Source organism: Panulirus ornatus, chromosome 13, assembly GCF_036320965.1.
Source record: "Panulirus ornatus isolate Po-2019 chromosome 13, ASM3632096v1, whole genome shotgun sequence".
NCBI lineage: Eukaryota > Metazoa > Arthropoda > Malacostraca > Decapoda > Palinuridae > Panulirus > Panulirus ornatus.
In genome coordinates this window covers 59,180,590-59,204,356 of record NC_092236.1, presented here as the reverse complement: position 1 = coordinate 59,204,356, position 23,767 = coordinate 59,180,590, and the positions used below count along the sequence as shown (strand labels likewise).

Genomic DNA, 23,767 nt, shown 5'->3' with positions numbered 1-23,767 from the left:
ATCCACAATAACTCGTGGATACGTCACGCCCAGCAGGGTTTTCCCTCTATAATAGTGGCCTGAATTGAGTATGTGTGTGTGTGTGTGTGTGTGTGTGTGTGTGTGTGTGTGTATTATACGAAAACATCATAGGTATGTTAATTTCCTCTGCAGAGTGGACGACAATGGCAGGGAGGTGTAGGCCTATGCAACGTGAATGGCCGTGTGAACGTGGCCAAGGTATTGAGCCTTCCCGGCTGCTGCCAGGGGCGCGCCGTCATTATTTAGTCCAGGTGCGTGTCCCCCACTCGAGCCATCAAAGACTCTGCTCCAACCTGGGACTGAATTATCCGTCACCAGACACCCAGGGATGTTGGGGGTCCACGCCGACGTCTGGCCCTGGTCACGTGACCCGTCGCAACCCGTCGCAGCCTGCAGGCTGGGCTCGCTCCCGCCGCCGCTGCTGCTGCTGCTGATGATGATGATGATGGAAACGTTTATATATAGCAGCATTGTAGGGAGGCAGAGGGATTGATAAGCCTCCCATGCTGACGTTATTCACCTACTTGTTGGTGATTGTTGTATATATATATATATATATATATATATATATATATATATATATATATATATATATATATATATTTTTTTTTTTTTTTTTTTTTTTTTATGCTATTCGCTATTTCCCGCGATAGCGAGGTAGCGTTAAGAACAGAGGACTGGGCCTTTGAGGGAATATCCTCACCTGGACCTCTTCTCTGTTCCTTCTTTTGAAAAATTAAAAAAAAAAAAAAAAAAAAAAACGAGAGGGGAGGATTTCCAGCCCCCCACTCCCTTCCCTTTTAGTCGCCTTGTACGACACGCAGGGAATACGTGGGAAGTATTCTTTCTCCCCTATCCCCAGGGAAAATATATATATATATATATATATTCCTATGAGTCCACGCGCAAAATTGTGATCCTTTCCAATATATATATATATATATATATATATATATATATATATATATATATATATATATATATATATATATATATATATATATACACGACCGTTCTGGGTTAAGCCTTTTCAGAACTTCACCTTTAGTGTCTGGAGAGAGTACACTATCAAACTTTAGGTGAGAGCAAGTCCCATGATATGCCAGTTGGTCCTGAAAGATCCCAGAAAATATAAATCATATCTCAGTCTGTCTAAGAATTATGTATTATCTCACATCATGTTTAGTTGAGGCCATATTTAGTGCCGCTTACTTTAGGTTGTAACGTATCTCGTCCCTGAAGCCCTCAGGCACCGCGAACGAGTCTTGATAGGTCACATCTTAGCGTCAGATTCCTGAAAGAGGCGGAGAGAGAGAGAGAGAGAGAGAGAGAGAGAGAGAGAGAGAGAGAGAGAGAGAGAGAGAGAGAGAGAGAGAGAGAGAGACTTGTGGTTAAAAGTACAGTGTTTTACCCTTTGTTCTCACGCTTCAAGGTACTTCGCTGTTTAAGTTGCTTTTAAAGATTTAAGTAAATGTGTCTGTTTAGGTTAGGTCGGTCTTTTTACCCAGTAGGGTAGACGCAGTCGGGTTTAGCAGACCCCCACAACTTTCCTGTCGTTTTTGAAGGATCTGTAATTCCCCCGCTGAACACGGTAAACATACGTGGTATTTGCAACATCTGGCCTATCCTGAAAACCTCCCATAACACAAATAGCTAAGTCTGTCCCTAGAAAACTGGCAGTGATGTTTAGCTGCCGTAAATTTCTTTCTTTTGAACAGCTTCTCTTTCATTAGGAAAAGGACTGATCCGTCCATGTTTGCATTATGATTATTGTTCTCACATTTGAGGAGGTTTTAGCACTGCATACTTGCTTGACGAAGTCGGCCCTAAAGCTGTTTTACCTTTCAACTCATCCTTTTTCCTTACAGCGCAGTGTTGGTTCGCTTTCTCTCTTCTACAGATATTACTTCGGTTTCTGTTCCCAAGAAGTGGTTACTTGTGTGCCCTCACCATAAGCTAGACGTCTTGATACTTAGCAAGCCACAGTGCCACATGATTTCTGTTCTGATGTTGGCAAGTGGAAGGTGGTGGGCCGTCGTGACATCTGTGTCCTTGCTCACACTGCGAAATTTTTTGAAACCCCTTTTCACCCACTCATGTCTTCTCCAGCAGCGACGACCTGCCTTGTTTTAACAAGTAGATTTTTCACTTTTGTCACAGATTCATGGGATATATTGGCTGTTTTCTCACTCTTCCTCCATTTAACTCCTCTTTCATATTCAGTTGAGGCCTGGCCTCGAGGTGCACGTTTGTCTCAGGGTGGAGCTTCCATGATAAAAGAAGAAAAATAGATAAAAGTGAAGATTGATTTTAAGTTTTTAGGATTAGTGCTTTATAGTACCGTGTTTACTTGCAGGTTTTGATGACAGACAGAGAGTAAGAAAGTTTCCAAACACCAGGAGAGCGGGGAAGGTGAAGATGGTGTCGTAAGAACTACGCCATGATACATACTTATGTCGTAATTTGTAATTACTAGGGTGATTATAGCCCCTCACAACGACACATACTTCCATACTTTCTCTGGGAATACGACCTGCTTGCTACACCCCGTAATAGAATATTCAAATACCATCCCTTGCGTATGTAATTATACATTCATAAACACACACGAACCGGGCAACACAATTAGAAATACATGCATAATGGGCCATTACTGAACACCCTGTCAGTATATATGAACACTCTCGCCTCTGTGGTCATTAGAGGAGACGTTCATTAATGAAATTAATGCGTGAGTGAATAACGCGAACTGTTATGAAGTAAAAGTGTTGGGCGCCTTAACTCGTGAGTCTGTTGTGCCAGTGTGAAAGGCCCGTGTCCTTGATATCCGGCCTGGCCAGAAACTAGTGTCTGTTGTTCCATTGTATTGGGTCTAGTTTCGTCTTGGGCGTAATCCCTCCCGTTGATATCAATTGGGTCATGGTCGTTAAGGTACACAGTCCCTCCCGTTGATGTCAATTAGGTCGCGGTCGTTATGGAACACAGTTCCTCCCGTTGATGTCTGTTGGGTCTTGGTCGTCCCGGGGCCAGGGCCTTACCCTGATCGTCAGAGACGTGCCACATCAACGAAGCAAACCACCTCATCAACCCGAACCCCGACCGACGGAGGAGCTGCCGACTGGCTCATCTCGCCTTGCATGCTGTTTCCTGTGTCATGTTCCTCTCTTTAAGTGGACGATACTCCGTTACTGCTTAGGAGGAGGAGGGGAGAGAGAGAGAGAGAGAGAGAGAGAGAGAGAGAGAGAGAGAGAGAGAGAGAGAGAGAGAGAGAGAGAGGTTTGTCCTCTCACATGTCACTGACACAGGTGGTTGTCATGGCTCTGCGGTACAGTAAGCCGCCCGTGTAACTTCATCAATGGTATTAACATCCTAAAGTGGGCAGAACTGATGCACTCACCACCTGACATCCAGAGGTGGTATCTTAAGGCAGTGATGAGTCCTGCTTCCCAGCAGTAGTAAGTCCTGGTTACCAGCAGTAGTAACTCCTGGTTAACCAGCAGTAGTAACTCCTGGTTACTAGAGGACACTTTACTGGTTACCATAACCAGTACTGACTTCTCTCGTGGTCCCTGCGGTGCACTCGGCCCTCTGCAGCATTACCGTGGTCGCGACGGGGCAGTAATGGGACGTTCCCCTCCCACAACCTTATTGTAGCCTCACCACACCCGACACCACCACCACCACAGGTCTGTGTGGCTGCCAGCACATCCTCAGCATCACTCACACCACCAGCGGCAGCTTCTCTATCTTCACTGAGCCATAACCACCACCACCACCACGTCCTATTCCTCCCTCACTACATGCACCACTGCTACCACCACACGCCACACCAGCATTATCTATACACCATCCTCTCCTCCGCCGCTGAAACCCTTCAAGTACGATCGCCCTTCTGTCATCGCCATAACCATCGCTTCCAGCCAGACGACCATTTTCTCCGCACGGAGCCTCCTTGTTATGGTGGGAAAGTGTAAGTGGCTACGAATCAGCACGCACGGGTTCGATACATTGTCCGATCAGCCGCCTCACAGCCAACCAGGCTGTTCAATCTCCACTTCGGGATTGGCCCAGTAAATTGCCACCCGTCGTAGGAAAGGGAAAGTAACCAACAGACCCTAATGGCACGAGCTCCCTGGGGTAGGGTGAATGGATTCGTCCTCTGCGGTCCTGAGAGAGCCTGGGTGACGGGGAGGAACCTCGCGACCCAAGCGCGGCAGCGTTGCCGAGGGTGGCCGCTTGCCCCTGCATAGTGAGGAGCCGGGGTGACGAGTGAGGCAGGATTTGGGGAGTTGTCACCCGATCATCAGTGTCAGGTGTCATGGGGAGGAGGAGGAGGAGGAGGCAGCAGGTGGTCCGGTGAGGTGTGTCAAGCTGGCCACATCACATGACACACCTGGCCCTCCCCACCGCTGGTTGTACTCCGTGGACCACGAGAGTCCAGTCTGGGTTACGCCCAAGAGTGGTGCCCTCACACACACACACACACACGCGCACACGCACACACTGCCTGTGGAATCCTCCAATTGTCTCGTTAACGTACTTGGTGGTTAGAGATAACCTGATGGTATGGATCGTACCCATCACACGTCACAATATCTGTTATCTCCGGTTTGAGGCCATCGCGGACGGCCCAGATGTTCCCCAGTTTTGTCAGCTTTGCTGAGGTCAGTGATGAGAACTAACTCTCCCCCCCTCCTCCTCTCCTGAAGCTGGTGTCACCTGTTGATGTTGGTCATTATTGTTGTGGGTCCGTGGCTGGCCAGGATGTCAGGGGGCGAGTAGGATGTCCTCCTTGTGGTGGCCCTGTTGGTGCTGGGAGACTGGTCACCCTCCCCCTGGCGCCACCTATCACACTCGACCCCCCGGCCGCTCAGGGGCAGGAAGCCAGGTGTGTGTGTGTGTGTGTGATAAATGTTTCAGGAGGACTTGGCCTGGCTCGTCATCGTCTAATGCCTGACCCTCGTGACGCCGAGCCTTATACGGTCCACACCGCTGCACACGCCTCACACACACACACACACACACACACACACACACACACACACACACACACACACTTCCCTTTCTCTTCTTGGGTATAAGTTCGGTGAAACTTCACCATTCACCGCCAGAAAATATTTGGCTTTTGACGTTTTGCTCAAGAGACGGAGACTGGTAGATTATGACCTGCTTTCTCGTGCCACTAGTACCGACCAACCAGCTCCTGACACCAGGGTAGTTTGTGTGTTACCATTGTTACTCTAGTGCCCTCATAGTTCGACTCTTAGGTATGTTTATTACCATCCCTGTACTGGTCCATATGTGCTGCTCCTGGTGTGCTGGAAGCAGTAATAGCTCCTGTTGTGGTACTGCTGTCCCGTTAACTACCGTCAGTAACTACTGCCTTTAATCATGTTTCATCGGGATATTTGATCATTATTGTTGTTGTTGTTATTATTGCTCTGTTTACATAGTACTTACAAGTTTATATATTATTTGTATTTTGCTCGTATACGTGTGCTCATAAGTTCCACATCCTCTGAGGTATATGGAAACTGTGTGCACATACTGGGGTGGTCTGTGTGTAGCAAGTTGCCTGGAGTCTTTACAGATACATACATATATTACTTTGACATGGGACGCCTGAAGCTTCGAGGCTACACTCCACGCAGGAGCAGGGAAATGATGGATCGCTTTGGAGCGAGAAGGTCCTCGAGGTAACTTTCATCCTTTCTGTTCATTGACGATGATACATTGTCTCCGAAGGTGACCTGTTGGTCACGCCTTAACCGCTTATAGCCGGAGTCCGGTAACACCCAGTCATGAAATCTCGTGTAATGACCTTGTTCTACTGCTGGAGTTGTGGGTTCGTGGTCTTCGTAGGGTATGGTTGTAACATAGGTCCATCGGGTTGTTGGTTGGTGGATTGTGGTGGGTTGTATGGTTGTCGTGCCAAGACTACACCGCCCACCACAAACGGATCGATAGGCCACACCACGGCTAACTTGCGTACACCGTCACCACCACACCCAGTCTGCACGCGGCCACACCACACCTGACTCTCCAGGCAGCCCTCACCACAGCAAAGTCTCATTCATCCTCTTATTTTTTTTTGTTTTTTGCCTGGTGACGTCACCACCTCAGTAGTGATACTAGATCAAGATACGACCAGTCTGGGCGACCGTGGCTGGGACAAGGAAGACCACTTAGGGAAGTGGGTGGGGACAGGTGGGTGGCAGGAGTCACGACCATCGTTAATGATACACTCCTTCCCCAGGTGACGACGCATTCCCACAACAGGTACTCTGCCCTCCGGTACGCTCGTCCCGTACCCCACATCCTCCTCCTCCTCCTCTTTCTCGTCCTCGTCGCGGTCCTCCTCCTCCTCCACCTTCTCTTCCCCTTCCTGGGACCACGAACATTTATATGTAAATCCAGGGAACAGGTGTGAGATGGTGGAAATGGTGAAGTAGGGTGAAAGAAGGATTAATTCCCCCTATGTAATGACTTCCTCTCCTGCTTTCTCTCTGAAAAGCGTAGCCATGGCAGCAGCAACATCACCAGGGGTGGCTAATGACGGCCAGAACCTCCCTCCTTCCGATACTTTGATCCTGATGATGGGCAAGTTACCTTCAGCATCATCATCATCATCATCACCCTACTGCCCTATTATCCTGGACTTTTTTCTTTAATCAAGTAGTCTCCCCTCGCCATACCAGTTATCGCTTTTCCTCCCCAGCCTCTTTTTTTTTTTCTTTCCAGGTAAAGGGTAGGAGGGCTTGTGTTGGGGAGGTTTGGAAGAGCTTGGTGTATTTCCATGTTTTGTCTTCACCGAACTCGTCGTCATCCACTACGGTAGTGCTTTTATATAGGTATTTCTGTGGTCAGTGCAGACTCCCGCTGCTGGCCTCCCCTCTGACGTCGTCTGCTGCGTCTGCATCAGACTGGTGCACAGCTGACAGTCAGCTGTGCCACATTCAGCTGGCCAGGATTTGCTCTACCCTCTCCTGTGCTAGACGTTCTTTGTCTCCTCTGTACCTTCCCTCTCCCCCAGTATTCCACCATCATTTCCTTTCTCTGACGTTATATAAAAGATCCTTTGCATACCTTTGTGCTCCTCTGTGCCGGTTGGAATGTGTACGTATATATACTTTCTTATCACGTGTGGTGATTCTGTATGTACACAGTCATTGTAGTTTTCTCCTGTTTGCTTTTCTACTGTGTGGGGAAGCGGCCGAGTCCTGGCCTTTCCCCTGTTTCCCACTTTTTTAAACAGTGTATAAATGTATCCGTAGTACGTGGGAGTATGAATGTATCCGTAGTACGTGGGAGTATGAATGTATCCGTAGTACGTGGGAGTATGAATGTATCCGTAGTACGTGGGAGTATGAGTGTAGCCGTAGTACGTGGGAGTATGAATGTATCCGTAGTACATGGGAGTATGAGTGTAGCCGTAGTACGTGGGAGTATGAATGTATCCGTAGTACGTGGGAGTATGAATGTATCCGTAGTACGTGGGAGTATGAGTGTAGCCGTAGTACGTGGGAGTATGAATGTATCCGTAGTACGTGGGAGTATGAATGTATCCGTAGTACGTGGGAGTATGAATGTATCCGTTGTACGTGGGAGTATGAGTGTAGCCGTAGTACGTGGGAGTATGAATGTATCCGTAGTACGTGGGAGTATGAATGTATCCGTAGTACGTGGGAGTATGAATGTATCCGTAGTACGTGGGAGTATGAGTGTAGCCGTAGTACGTGGGAGTATGAATGTATCCGTAGTACGTGGGAGTATGAATGTATCCGTAGTACGTGGGAGTATGAATGTATCCGTAGTACGTGGGAGTATGAATGTATCCGTAGTACGTGGGAGTATGAATGTATCCGTAGTACGTGGGAGTATGAGTGTAGCCGTAGTACGTGGGAGGACATGGGAAGGACAGATAACGGGTAGACCCGATGGTCAGTTCATTTAAGCTGCGCACCACATGTTTATTTTTATGACGGTCCTCCTGGTGTTACCTGTGGTCGGTGCCGGAGCCTTGCCTGGGGCCATCATCAGCTGACTGCAGGTGTCAGCCTTGCAGAGCCCCGGTCGGTTGTATTGTCTCGCGCGAGGCGGGAAGCAAAGTGTGCGGTAGTAAACTCGCAGGAAAGTGTCTGGTGTCGAGTTTCACAGGAGAGTTGCTGGTGACATTTGCCCCACCTGGACCCCCGGGTGCCTTGCCTTGTGTATTGTCGCTTTGTTTTATTGTCGGGCTGCAGCCTGGATGGATCTAACACTTCTTTGAGTGCCTATGTGTGTGTATGTGCGTGTGTGTGTGTGTATGTGCGTGTGTGTGTGTGTGTGTGTGTGTGTGTGTGTGTGTGTGTGTGTGTGTGTGTGTGTGTGTGTGTAATTACTTGTCTGTATTGTAAGGAGAGGAAGTTCAATATTCGAGCAGTCCCATCTCTCTGACTTACTGTGCTATATATAAACTAATGTATGCTGTCCACATTCACAATCTCTCAACTCTGTTTATCCCAGTCGCCCGGCGGGCTCGTTCTGTACAAGTACTCATGTACATCTTTCATAACAAGTTCCTTGTTTACTTTCATGGTGTGTCCTCATGGTGCTCTGTACCTGTACATGTCGAAGCACTGTTCATGGATGACGTAACAGTGAAGGGATGGTGTGACCCCCACATCCCTCTACATCTAAGGAGGTGTTGATCCAGAGGGATGCCACACTTTGGTTGTACTTGTCGTCTTACTTGTGTCATCATGGTAGGTTTGACCCGTGCCTCCTCGCCCTCTAATTGTTTCTCCAGTAACCGACATATGCTGGGAATATAACATGTTCCCCTGATGGTCATCACGAAAAGAAGGGATTCAGGATATGAGAAATGTAGAACTCTTTCAGGGGGAGAGGTTGTAGGAAAAGGGGAAGGCAGAGGAGGGAAGAGCTTTTCACAGCTTCATAGTTCGAGGAGAGGATGAGTTATCATAACGGTCGGTCCGCGTGTGACTGGTTTCCGAACAGAAGCTAAGGGAAGCAGCATCCATTTGCGTGCTGCGGACTGAAGTCTTATAGGCTGGGGTACACGCACCTCACCCTTTGATTGCCCCATAGCACCTCACCCTTTGATTCCCTCGCCCCTTGAGACCGCCTCCCACTTCCTCCTCGTCGGTAGTAGGCGGACAGACGTGCGGGCGGCACCCCAATACAGCTTTATTTACACATTAACATAAATCCTTTACCTAACTCTGCCCGGTGTGTCCTGACGCCACTCTTTATGTAAATCGTCGCTGCCACCCTCGTACAGGGCAGAGAGAGAGAGAGAGAGAGAGAGAGAGAGAGAGAGAGAGAGAGAGAGAGAGAGAGAGAGAGAGAGAGGTTAAAGGCTCGACACAGCGCGGAACACCTGTGTTAGAGGCCACAAAAGGGGAGTGTCGTCTTGAAGGCATCCGTTGGATGATGTGCAGCTGAGGAAACGTAGGAACAATAAACACTCCCCACCCCCTCCCCAAGACGCCGTGAAAGCAGACGATTATCAACAATAAGGAGAGCAGCAGAGGAAGTCTGGTGACCACATTAGAGCAGTAGGTCAGCAGGCACAGGAGAGATCGCCCACAATAGAACCAGAATGCCTGAAGAGCGAGTAAACAAGCTGGACAACTCTAGAGTTGTGACACAGAGCAAACACAGTGAGAGTTGTGAGGTAAACAAGGTCGAGGACTTCAGAAAGAAACCAGGTAAACAGTGGCAGACGTCAAGGCTTCAGCAGCCCCCATCGGAGAATACTCGGTAGCAAACAAACAAAAAGTAAACAATTTGAATAATAGAGTGATTAAACACCCGCGAAACAGAAGGTCGTTTAAGTCGGCCGACACTGAAGGAGTACACGAAAGAAGAAATCAAAGGACAACACAGAGGAACGTGAGAACCAACACGAGTGTGTGTGTGTGTGTGTGTGTGTGTGTCGTCTTTAGAGAGTGGTTTGTTTGCTTACGTAAACCGGTGCTTGTTACGTAAACTGGTCGTGTGTAGGAGGGTGTCCCTGTGTACGCACGGAGGCTGTGTACACCGTCTCCTGTCCTTGTGCGAGTGTGTTACGTATGAGTGTCAGCCTGGAGTGTGGCGCTACAAACGTAGGTAAAGTGCGTGTCTGTGTGTGCAGGTGCCTGGCCTGGGAGTCGGTCCTCTCTTCCATGCACCTACAGTGACTCTGTCTTGTGTGTGTGTGTGTGTGTGTGTGTGTGTGTGTGTGTGTGTGTGTGTGTATGTGTATTTGTGGTGTAGCCTACATAGTGAAGGGTTTACAAGAGTACTCTACAGACCTGTGTGAAGGACTCAGGATGTTTGAGTAAACGCCTGGAACATCGCTGGACTTGTATCCCTTCCCCTCCCTCTCTCCCATCCATCTCCCACCCTACCACTTCATACAGTCAGTCCAGCCCACTCCACTCGAGCTGTAGTGGGGCATTAGTGTCAGGTGTGTGTGTGTGTGTGTGTGTGTGTACAGAGCGAGGTATATATGATCCGCGGGTCAGCGTGGCAGACGTCGAACACCTGGGGTATCATGGGGGGCCTGAGTGAGGGGAAGCCCACCCCCCCAGACGTCACTCATTATGCAGATTGTCGGGTCTTATAGCCAGCGGCGGCGGCTGACGTCACGCGGGCCAGCTATAAGCTCCAGTGACGCGTTACGGGACCGTCGCATGCAACGTTGTTGCGTAAGATCGTCACCAGAGCGTTATATATGTTGTGCCGAATCTCACTGTTAACTCGTACCGTTACGCAAAATGGGTCACAAGGCGTCGCGGTCTGGCTCCGCGTCACGTTACTCTCAGCCGTCACGCCGTCAGGTCACGTGAGAGCGTCACAGAGTACCGCCCACAGCCGCGTCACGCCGTCAGGTCACGTGAGAGCGTCACAAGAGTGCCGCCCATGGCCGCGTCACGCCGTCAGGTCATGGAAGTCTGCCGAATGTGCCTCGCCATCGTGATGTGTTGCCCGTGTTGATGGCGACGCCTCTCCTGCCGGAGGGCACGTTGCACGCGCGCCTAGGACGTGAATCCTTCTGCCACGCCCTGGCTTACAGCAGTTATTAATATTATTGTTATTATTATTATTATTATTATTATTATTATTATTATTATTATTGTTATTATTATTATTATTGCCATTATTATAGTAGTAGTAGTAGTAGTAGCAGTTGTTGTAGTAGTACTTGGTAGTAGTTGTAGTAGTAGTAATAGAAGTAGTGGTACTAATAGTAGTAGTAGTGGTGGTAGTGGTTGTAATAGTGTTGTTACTTCTCTGGTTTAGCCGCACGTTCGTTCGTTCGTCAGTCAGCCATCATCCCGATGCTGCCAGCACAACGCGCACATCCGTCCGGTACCCACACGGGTCCACCCAGCCTCCGGCTCCGGTATCCGGACGCATTACGACCACTGAGCCGGATTGAACCGAATTGATTTCGGTTGTGTGGGTCATGGCACCGCTGCTCTGGTCTGTCATGTAGGCTTTGGGGGAAATGATTAATGTTATCCATAGCGCCATAACTATGTTGAAAAATGATGTAAATATGTCTCCAATATATATATATATATATATATATATATATATATATATATATATATATATATATATATATATATATATATATATATATATAAATAATGGAAACTTCTGTTAACGTCATTTTTTGATACAGTCATGAGCTTATACTTGATCGCCGTCTCCCGCGTTAGCGAGGTAGCGCCAGGAAACAGATAAAGAAAAGCCCCACGTACGCTCACATCCATTCTCGAGCTGTCATGTTGTGTAATGCACCGAAACCACATCTCCCTCTCCACAACCAGGCCCCCCCACAGACCACTCCATGGTTGCCCACCCCGGACGCTTCACGTGGATGTATGTCTGTGGGTTGTAGGGGGAGAATTGGGTGGTCACGGATACTTCTTCTGCAGCCTCGGAAAGTCGCGGAAACTCTGGTTGGCCCAACAAAGAGCTAACCAACACGCCCTCAGAGGGAAGACCGCCTCTCGGTGCGAGGGAGGAGGTGGGTGGGTAAGTGGGGGGATCGTCGCTCGCTAGTGACGTCATAGTGGGAGCCAAATGCGATTGGTTTACGGGGCAGTATAATGCCAAGGGACGGGATTTGAGACCGTAAGGCCGTGTGTGCGGTACTTATTGGGGGAGAATTAAGCCTCTGTTGCGGGAATTAGGAGGTCTGGACAAGAGAGAGGCCCGGACTCTTCAATTAGTTTTGCCTGTATTTACCTTAAAGTCGTTGGCCCATCAGTTGGTGTCGGGATGATGGGCCATAACGGCTTGTCACATAGGGCCTTGTGGCCGGCGGGACCCGTAACGTGATGTGAGGAAGTTTGTGGCAGAGACGGTGTTCTGTTGAGGCCTGACCGTGTCTGTGTGGGGGCCTTGGTCCTGTACCCTCATGTGTTGGGGCCCTGGTCCTATACCCTCTGTGTGGGGGCCCTGATCCTTTACCCTCTGTGTTGGGGCCCTGGTCATGTACCCTGTGTGTTGTGTGTGTTGCGGCCCTGGTCATGTGCCCTGTGTGTTGTGTGTGTTGGGGCCCTGGTCATGTACCCTGTGTGTTGTGTGTTGGGGCCCTGGTCTTGCTTTTCACCAGAAGCGCTTGCAGAACCTGACTATGTTTTACAGGCTCTCTCTTCACATATGCTTCTTGCTTCACCGTCCTATCCTTGTCCTCCTCTGTTCCCTTCTGTTTAGTCTGCCTTTTCTTGCCTGTTACCCTCCACTGCCTCATGACTCCCCATCACCATTGGTGTACCCATCTTCTGTATCTTTGTTGTTATCTGAAGCTTCTCTTCCTCACTTCACTTCTCCTCACCATTCCCGTTGTTTGCACTGCTGCAGAAATTCGTTGGCGTGAAAAGTGGGCGAGGCGGACAAGGTCATCCGCCGCCCACGGATAGGTCAGAGGGCCACCTGGTCACACGGGTGTCATCCATCCTCACCATTTCGACCTCAGGTGGAACAGTCGCTCGAGGCGGTGGGTGTGTGATCCAGCAGGTTGACGGGCAGTGCCTGCATGACACATATCCTTAGGGCGCCATACAGTGAGAGTGTAATGAAAAGCGTTAAAGAAAGAGCATGATGATGTATTTCACTAGCTGCTGGTGTTGCATCTGTTCGAGTGTGTTGCGTCATAAGTGCGCCAGTTGCGCTACCTCTCTTGAGTGTGTTCCTTACTGAGCAGATTGTCTGTGGTGAGTGCGTTATTGTGCAATGCTTCTGTTGGTGATTGGGTGTCTTGCTGAGTCTACGCTAGGTGAGTGCGTCGGGGGTGATCAGTTGGTTGACTCACCAGCTATAACTGTCTCGAGAAACTCGGAAGGAAAGGATTGGAGTGTGTTGTCATGAACTCTTCGACCGCAGGAATGGTTCCCATTATACATAGATCTTCCATACGACACAGCCGGTATACGGAGACAAGTGATCACTGGTGTGGGAAGCTGCTGTGATAGATGGCGACGAAACCGTACGGTCGATCAGAGACATCGAGAGGTATGGAGACTGGTGATAAAGGAGGTAGAAGAAGGAGGATGAAGAAAGGCACGAGGGTTGAGCGAGGCATGAGGACCTAGTGTGGAGTGAGGGGATGGTCGTGATGATGAAGGAACACGAGGTATTTGATTGGAATGAGGAGAAACCTAGTGAGATTACCGGTAGGCCAGTGAGGCAAAAGTTGCATCAAGGTGAGGAGTGAGAGCCACGGTCTTGGTTAGGTTTGTGAGAGATGAAGGCCGTGTGGGGGGAACCACTCGGGTGATAGTGTCAGGGAGACTGTATAGAAGCACCTCCCTGTATGTGAAGCAGTAGCAGGCAGGAGGGAGGGAGGGTGGAAGGGGAAAGTAGACCCACAGAAACAAAGGAGAGACCATTCACTTCCTTTCCGTGTGAGGACAGGCTGTGTAGCACCTGAGTCATGTCCTGCAATACGTCTCCTGCCGCCCCTCCCAACGGGTCTCGACCACATCACACGAGGTCGGGCTTGACACGACTCATCACTTTCCTGTCTCGTAAAGAGGGGTTGTAACGCCTTGCCTCCTGCCGGTACGCTACCGCTGAGCAGTGCAGGACCTCACAAGGCCAGGCCACTGCAGGACCGTACAAGATCGCGCCCTGCAGAACCTCAGAGGCCGTGTTCTGCAAGACCTCACGAGACCATGTTCCTGCAGGACCTCATGAGGCCGTGTTCTGCAAGACCTCACGAGACCATGTTCCTGCAGGACCTCATGAGGCCGTGTTCTGCAAGACCTCATGAGGCCATGTCCTGCAGGACCTCGAGGCTGTGTCCTGCTAGCCCTCAAGCTTCACTGTTCGATGTTTGTTGTCATTCTACGAGACAGCCAAGTCTGGTAGACAGCCTTGTGCCGTTTTCTCCCCACAGATTTGCAAAGAAGTTGTATATACGAGCCAGTATGGCCCAGAAACACACTATAATCAAAAGTTGTGGATAGTTTTACAAGAGTCACTACTTCCCTGTATGTCTTCAGCTGATAATGATGTTGCTTGATTCTGGGTCACGGTGAAGGTTGAAGATCATGTTGATCCTTATGGTGGATTGCTCGTGTTGGAGTATTGACCACACTGTCGGGGTCTACCTAAGCCGTCGACAGGTCAGTCTTGATCTTTCGCAGGCAAACTGGTTAGGCCTTCCTCCCCCGAGTTCCTGGGTTGAGTTACTACTGCAGGGAGCTGCTGTTGGCTGGTACCACTGGCTCTGACCGTGACCTTGGGTCATGGTCACTGATGTTACACTTCTAGAATGTTTATGATAATTTTTCAAAAGGTTGTGAATTATGTTCATTCTGATTTATGTACACAGCTTCCCCCTGTTAACATATGTTGTTAAGATTTAGCAGCGGTTCGTTGCGTGCCAGTCGAGAAAATGCCTCAGAAAATGCGATATTTGTTTTTGCGTGTGAAATTGTATATTCCTATCAAATTTATGGAAGTTCTTATTGTTCACAAGTTCAGAACTTCGTTGCGAACACTTGCAGCGTTTATAAAAGAATACTTTAGTCTGCGTCAGCCTCTGTGTTCATAACAACCTCCTTCCCTTGTGTGCCTGGCTTGGGACCTTAGATGCGATATGACTCATGTCGACATCCCTGGCCAGCCACAGCCGTTCATCCAGCGTGTCACACCCAGTCTTCCAGCAGGGGAAGCGAGCCTCCTGACCCGTGCTCACATCCTCCGCACATCAGAACCACTTTACCCTGCCTGTCACGTGAATCCCCTTCCTCTTATCTCGCCCATCAGTATCGTTAACTCGGCCCATCAGACCCATCCCTTCTCCTGTAGTGTCTGCTGGCGTGTGCGGACATACCCGGCCCATTACCATCACGTCACATGGCGAGGGCTCAACCCATCCACTGGTCTGTGGTGGCCTATACGGTCTTATCTCTCGCCCATCAAGATCATGTTCCTGGCGACGATGTCGTCTGATTGGCCGGACCCTCCGTTTATTAGCGGCCCATTCGGACTGACTGGCAGCCTCTCAGATCCCGACTGATTGCGGAGGTGGTGTGTGTGTGTGGTGTGTGGTGTTTCGTGTGGCGCGAGCGACGGTCGTTTTAAGCCATGTTCTTTAACGATGAGGAGACGACAGGTAGCCTCTGCTGTGGGGTTGGTTGGTTGCCCTCCCCGCCCGTCACACGCCAAGAGCCGCGGAGGACAGGGGTAATTCCAGGTTCCATTTCCAGTACCTTGCTTAGGGAGGTCCATCCAAATATAGAAGTAGCTCCAGGTATGATGACTTAGCCTCGTCGCTGCACATGATGGTCATAGACGTGTGCGTGCTACCGCCACATGTCTCCACCCTTGGCATGGATGCTATGTGGTCAGTCTCTTCGATACTGAGCTCTTTTTTTTATATATATATATATGGGTGAGTTCGGTATATTGAGGGTGGCAGTGGTAAGACGGGGCCTGTGGTGGAAGGGGAGGAGGTGGGGAGACAGCTGGAGGCAGGAGTGGAGGTATAGGTTTCAACGACCGTGATTACACTGGGAATTGGTTCAAGTTTGTGATTATCCCCCGCGGTCTGCACGGCGGCTTTCTTCCTGAGTCATGTGAGGGGGATGAGTGGGTGCGGTGGAGGAGTAGCGGGGGGACGTATATAGGGCAGGGAAAGTCCTCAAGATGGATGGGGGTTCCTCCTTCAAGGGAGTCAGGTAGGTAGAGTTATCAGGCGGCCATGGGCGTGGGGCGTGTCGCCTGCTGAAGTGCCCTGTGGTAGAGCACGTGGGGTGTGTTGGGGGTTCTGGAGAAGGAACCCCCTGCGGTAGAGGGTCATCTGGGCATCTCCAGTCACAACAGAACTGTTGTTGCTGGCTTTGTAATGCAGGCATGTGTATCGTGTGGATGGCGTCCCTGTTGTGTGGATGGCGTCCCTGTTGTGTGGATGGCGTCCCTGTTGTTTGGGTGGCGTCCCTGTTGTTTGGATGGCGTCCCTCTTGTGTGGATGACGTCCCAAGAAGTTGAATCGTAAAGACAGAATTCCGTGGACGTTTAGATATAACGTTACTACAGATTTAGGTGGACGTCATGATGTTTGTGCTGTGTACTGTGTGTTGCAGGTGTGTTCCCTGTTGCACACGTTTCAGGTATGGATCTTCCCAGGGCAGACATGGGGTAGTGTCCAGTTATTACTACTCGTCTTCCTGTCCTAATGTTGCTACAACGGGTGCATAACGTGCTGTAACAGTCGTTGAAGACTTATACGTAAGCCTTCTTCTATAGTAGATGCATTGTGTAATTTACTTGAAATGCTATTATTGATGTACTTTGGAAATGTTGCTTATTTATATCCTGCTATGTGGGTGTCATCTTTGTCTGTGTTGTGGGCTGTGGGCGCCATTCTTCATTTCTGTTAACTCGTCACCATCATATCTTCTTTAACCCCTTCACCATCATGTCTGTTGTCCCGTCATGTGTTACCCAATTCATTCGCCTCGTCTGGTATGATGCGCCATCCTTGGGCCTGTTCCTTCTCCTCCGGAGGCAAGGAGATTCGACCATCGGACGGCCTACCGTGGGTTAGCACGCTCTGGACACTGGGGGTAAGTAATGGCCATGATGTCTTGGAGTAGCTGAGGTGTGACAGGTAACCCGGGCGAGGCGTCCGCTTATACTGCTGGAGGCTGGCTCCTCCTGCTCCTCCTGCTCCTCCTGCTCCTCCTCCTCCTCCTCCTCCTCCTCCTCCTCCTCCTCCTCCTCCTCCTCCTGCTCCAGACGGACAATTGATGGCCTTCCTGAAGCTGGGTTACTTGTACTTTTTACCCACCGGAGGAAAAGTTTGAAGAGGTTCTTTTTCTACTAAAACTTGTCCATCGGACCTCCGGGTCTCCTGAGATGCTTTCCCGAATAACTTCAATTCTTATCTCCGGATGTGGACACCTTTTGTGTTTCTAAACATCTAAATCTGTATTTGCCTTATCATTCGTGTACTCCCCATCTGTTGATCTTTTTGTGTGTACGATGATGATCATATCATGTGACCACACATGTCATCCGTTATGGTTATTTGGTGTGAAGAAACAGGGGAGATAGTAGGCAAGGGTGTAGTTCATGGTGTCACTGTTGGGCAAGGTCATGTGGTTCATGGTGTCAGTGTTGGGCAAGGTCATGTGGTTCATGGTGTCAGTGTTGGGCAAGGTCATGTGGTTCATGGTGTCACTTGGGCAAGGTCATGTGGTTCATGGTGTCACTTGGGCAAGGTTATGTGGTTCATGGTGTCAGTGTGGGACAGCGACGGTGTGTCAACACCTGTTAGTTGATGTAACCGTTCTGGTGACGTCAACAATGGAATGAGTGAGTCAAGGATAAACAGAGACAGGAACAGGATCCTCCCTTGTGCCGGCATATGATGACAGTCTGTTAGTTTACTGTTGGTTTACTATTAGTTTACCGTTGGTTTACTGTTAGTTTACTGTTGGATTACTATTAGTTTACCGTTGGTTTACTGTTAGTTTACTGTTGGTTTACTGGGTAATGTTGTCTTGAATGAAGGTGATTAGGGAATATGATGGTGTTGAATGCAGAAGTGAAAAGACTTTCTTCTAATATGAACTGAAGTGGAAAGCTACGATTCCTGTCGTTTTTTGAGTAAGTGAAAACGGGATGTTGGATGAGAATGTACTGATGAATGTTGGGATACTGGGAAGCTTTGTGGTAAATTTGAACCTGTCTCTCGACCTTTGAAAGAAACTCAAGTACTGGTCTGGTAATGTATCATGCCCGGGTTTGTGGCGGCAACCTTGCTGTATAACTGGATTTGTTCACAAGATGTCTTAAGCATCAGAGAGATTTTCACATTGGGATTTAAGCTTCCGTTGGCATCTGGGGTTGTTTAGAAAGCAGAGTTGTTATTGGTTATTAAAGAGAACATACGGTAGTGTATGTGGGTGTTAAAGAAACAGTGGTGTAAATAGATGTAGTTACAGTACAATAGTGTGAGAGGACGTAGACAAAATACAATAGTGTAAATGGGTGTAGTTAGAATACAGTTGTGTGAGTGGATAGTAAATAGATACACGAGAGGCCAGGCAGGGTACCCGAGGGTGGGGTGTGCTTAGTAACCTTTTGTACGGTCCAGACGCATGTAATTGCTGCGTCCCGCAAGGATGTAGTGGGTGCCGCCGCTCGGGAGGTTCCTAAGGGTCTTGGGGGGAGGGGAGGGGGGGTAAGGGAGTATCTTTTCTAAGGGTGTGCGGCGGCGGCGGCGGCAAGGGGTCCGGGTGGGGGGGGGGGAGGCGTTTTAGGGAGGAGGGAGATGGGAGGGATGGCCCGGCCGGCGGGCACCCGCCCGTGTGCGCGGAACAAATTTCGAGAAATGAGGGCGTGTTTCAGGGGCATCACTTGAGGCAGCGGTGTGTAGGCCTACGGTAGGGCAGGGGAGGGTGGGTGGGCAGCTGGAAGATGGGCAGCTGGAGTAATAGAGTTTAGGGTAAAGAAAAGGATTTGTGTAGATGAACGCTGACATAGGGTATATGCACGTGCCTCCGTGATGGATGGGGAGAGGTGAGTCTCGAACCGTTGATAGGCAGAGGGTAGTCACTGCCCATGTTTGGGAGAGGTGAGGCTAGAACCGTGGATGGGCAGAGGATAGCCAGAGGTTGCTTGATGGTTACGATGCTCCTGTCGCAGTTGGAATCATGGGACACGGGTTTGAATCTCACAATAGGTGATGGCAAGAGACGGGTAGGAGATGGTAAACCCAGGATAATGAGAGATTGCTTAAAAAATTAAGATCATACTCTTTTTTTTTTTTTTTTTACGTTATCAAAGGTGGCAAACATACGTATCAGGCCTTGCCACTTGCGGTGAGAGGAAGAGAGAAAAGTCGGAGTAAAAAGAAAGTAGAGATCATTATGAACTGCTCTGGTGTGTTTGTAGACCTGAGTTTTGAAGGTGGAGAAGTTGAAGGAAGAGAGAAAGAGGAGGTATTCGCAGCTTCGCAAGGGAAGGGGGGAAGAAGGCGGGATCACAACGGTCTATCCTCGTGTGACTGGTCTCAGCTACAGTGGTAGTTTGGTCTCCATATTTCCCGGGCGGCCACATGCTGGAGATTGTCCTCTGGGCATATCACCATGGTCTGGACCCATCACCACAATTGCCTAGCGAGAGAGACGCAGCCATTGGGATACGTGGGAGTACATGGAAAGGCTAGAGAACAGATGACCTGATGACCTTTGATGACGTTAGTCGCTGGAGCACGGTAATGGTCTCCTCAAATTTTAATTTACGTAGATTTATTGATGGTCTCTGATAATGTGACGGTGGCCTTCATTCTCAACGTATGTTAGTGGAGAGAGAATAACAGACTGTAAGCAGAGCGATGTGTGTGGAGGTGGGCGGACTGTGAGAGGGGGTGGTGGGTGTGGGTGGACGAACGGACAGACGGACTGGTATGTTGTCTCGGGGGGCGACGCGGGTCTTTTGTTAGCGTGGGAAGTGTTCCACAGAGACTGGCGCCGACACTGAGCGTCTGTGTGTGCAGTGCTCCCTCTCTCCCTCCGCGGCTCACGCCTCCCTGCTCACTTAGGGCCGGCCCTGCAACCCGGCCTTTGTTGCCACCCTTCTTACCCTATAGAAAATGGGGCTCCCGAATGCACTTTTCGTGGATTACGTTGTTGCGTTTACCCAACGCTATCCAGACGTGGTGCATGTGTAAAGAAATTAAACGACCAAATGTTATGAGCGAAACTGGTTTTATCGCAGCTGTTCAGAGATAGTTGAACATATAACCAATAACACTAGACCCTACAGCATGTGGGTGAACACGGTCTTGCCGGGTGAGCAGTTTCTCTCTCTCTCTCTCTCTCTCTCTCTCTCTCTCTCTCTCTCTCTCTCTCTCTCTCTCTCTCTCTCTCTCTCTCTCTCTCTCTCAGCTCTTGTATAGGACGCGTAGAGACCCTTAAAGGTAATATGCTGTAACCATTAACACGCACCACAGAGGGTCCCCTGACGAGCGCTATCACGGCGCTTGGGGTGTAGACTACACGTGAAGGGAACCAATGGGAAATTAGGTCTGTAGAACTACAGTTATTAAACTTATCCCAGGTCGTCATCCCAGGTCGTAACACGTCGTCAGAGAAAACTGAAGGAATTTATTGTATACAAAGCTGTGTCTCCCAAGGCATTGCTCTCTCTCTCTCTCTCTCTCTCTCTCTCTCTCTCTCTCTCTCTCTCTCTCTCTCTCTCTCTCTCTCTCTCTCTCTCTCTCTCTCATTTACCCGTCGGATGCAGATGCGTCACATTCCACAGTTACTTTTCATTGGTCTGCGGATGATGCCAGAATATATATATATATATATATATATATATATATATATATATATATATATATATATATATATATATATATATATATATGTATGTATATATATGAGGGGAGCACGTGGTCTACAACCTGTGGGAGGAGAGGGGACCGTGCCCCAGCCGCTGGTGTGGTGTGAGTAACGTATGTGAGGCTGTTTTCTGGCACCTTGGGTGTCAGTGTAGATGCGTCGGTTTCCCAGCCGTAAATGTGTTGTAAATCTAAGCGAGGGTGTGTTGTTGTTGTTGTTGTTGTTGTTGTTGTTGTTGTTGTTGTCGCCTCCACGATAGCGTGAGAGGGTCGTGTTCAGATCACTGGACCAGAGAGGGAGGAGTCATGGTTACGTCAGCAAACCGGTGTGATAGGGTCGTATTGAGATCAGCGGGCCAGGGTGAGGGGGTCGTGGTGAGATAAGTGAGGGGATCATGCCGAGGTAAGCGGATCAGGGAGAGTGGCCGCTGGAAGCTGGGGGCGGCAGCGAGTCAGGTGGTGGTGGGGCGGGGATGACGGCGGGAGACAATCGTATTCTGCCAAAACCCTGGCAGCAACGATGCTCTCTGCCCCTCCTTCCCTCCGCACCGCCGGACCGGCAGACGAGCGGGGGATGGGTTTAATTGACAGACGGACGGGTTCACGCGATAACCGTCTCTCCAGGGAACAGATGTAGGATTAGCATATAGCTGGCCTCATGGATTCGTAGGTTCACTCAGGCATAATGTCTGAGTAATTGATTATATAGAGAGGTAGTCTTGTGAGGGGGTGAGGGGGTCAACGTTGGGATGGTCACTGGCGATCGAGGTGTGCTTGGGTGTGCAGTGGAAAGGACAGACAGCAGAAGACACGATGGTCCATGACTTGGTTATCTGCTGCAGGACAGTGATAGTGTCCGTAGTTCCTTAACGTTGTTAGTGAAAGGGATGGGGTAGTAAAGCAGAAGGCACCTCCCCACCCGCCACTCCCTCCGGCTCACAACAGCCGGCTGGAAGATAGCTTAGGGGGAGAGGGATCACCATGTTGTATGTGGAGGGTATACTGCCATGGGTATTTTCGTGGGAAGTGTGAATAGGGGAGATTTCCCAAGTTGGATAGTACGGCAGGAGTCTCAGGGGGAGGAGGCTTACGTTTGATACGAAAGAGTTTGAAATTTTGTGTTTGTGAGAAGTCTTGATGTTGTTTTGCTTTCGTGATTCAAGACCTGGATGGTCCTCACCTGGACAACGTGCGTTGGTTGTTTATTCCAGTGTTCTTCACCTCTACCTCGGAAAAATCGATTTCCTACGTGAGTCATGCATCTCCTTTTCCTTTAATTTCATACCGTTGTATCTTCTCGATAGATCTATATGTTATCAGGAAACTGTCATGTGTTATTGAAGTTATATACTGGATGGGTGAATGTGGTGGGAGGATGTTGTGTGGTGGTGGAGATACCAGCGAACATGAGGTGGTGTTGTGGTGGTGAAGGTATGGGCGAAGATGGGAGGATGGTGTGTGATGCTGGAGGTGGAGGAGAGGTGTGGGTGAGCATGGGAGGGTGGTATGTGGTGGTGTTGGTGGAGGCTCCAGCCAACCAAACATCGCTGTGTTCCCACCAGGAAGTGGCAGCAAGACTCCGGTGGAGGAGCTTTTACGACGGTGTTGCGGGTAGAGTGAGGGCAGGCTGCTCGTATATTGGAGGCAGAGGAACCACCAACTTCGTACTCTCAGCAAACTCTGAATAAATTATTGATACTTGGGTTGGAGGGTTCGTGCCTCGGGCAGAGGGGCTTCAACCCACGCCGGAAATTTTGAACCGTATTACCCCTAATCACTGCGGCTCATTTTGTCGTGTTTCAGGAGGTGATCGCACTATACTCGTCTTGTAAAGAGCAAGTATTACTCACATGTTACTCATGGCCCAGCCCAGATGAGTAGTGGGAGTAGGAGGTGGGTACCCTTCACCCATAATACTATCACTAAAAATGCCTTGTCTATCAAGACAATAAATATTTTAAAGCAAACTCTCCTCTCTAATACCCTTAAAATCCCTTTCTTATAAGATTGCTGTACACCTTATTCTCAGTTGCTTGTGTCTCCGTCTTTCTCAAGGTCTTTGTCACGGCCGTGTTGTCTGTGTTCCAGTCTTTCTCAACGCCTGTGTCACGGTGATGTTATCTACGTCCGTCTCTCGCAAAGTCTAATCTTATGACTCTGGTTTTCTGTGTTCCAGTCTTTCTCACGGTCTGTGTCGTGGCGGCTGCATTACCTGTGTTTCAGTCCTTGTTCAGGGTCTGCACCATGGCTGTGTTGCCTCACTTCCAAGTCGTCTTCGTCAAGTTGTGCATCATTGGTTGTGATAGTTATCTGCGTTCCTGGCCTCGTCCAGGGCTGGGTTGTGGTATGGCCGGGGGACTGTGGACCAACTGGAAACGAATCTTCTAATCCTCCAGCTCGGGCTGTGTCTTAGGACAGGAAGGAAATACTCTGTCCATCCTGACTCTTTGACTCAGTCCTTCGTGTATGTTTCTTTGTAGTGTACCGACAGCTGAGACTGTGTGTTTCCTGCCTGGTACAATGGGTGTACCACACCGTACCTTACAACAGGTACAGATCACCACTGACGGTACAGTGGTTGCCACACTGCGGTGTAAGTTGTTTATCGTGGTGATGGACGTGAGGTTTTCACCAGCGTATTGGAACCCACTAGAGAACACTTCTGGTCTCAGGTGTGGCCTGTGTAAATTGAGAGTTCTTTTGTTGTGGGAGGAGGTCGCTATGGGGGGGGGGGGGGACAACGGCCGCATCAACGGTAGAAGTAGACGGGGATGGACGAAGACAATTTGGTAGACAGGAAGGAAGTGTTCGAGTCTACCGGTAGAGTTTTGATGATGGCAGATGAAGTTCTTGATACAGACGGAAGTTTGGAGGCAGATG

The 23,767-nt window shown here is 49.5% G+C and overlaps 1 protein-coding gene across 3 annotated transcripts in view; it reads left to right on the top strand.

Annotated features, from left to right (window-relative positions):
- step (cytohesin steppke) overlaps positions 1-23,767 on the top strand; it is a 369,634-nt gene that overhangs the window by 159,396 nt on the left and 186,471 nt on the right. The window lies entirely within an intron of this gene.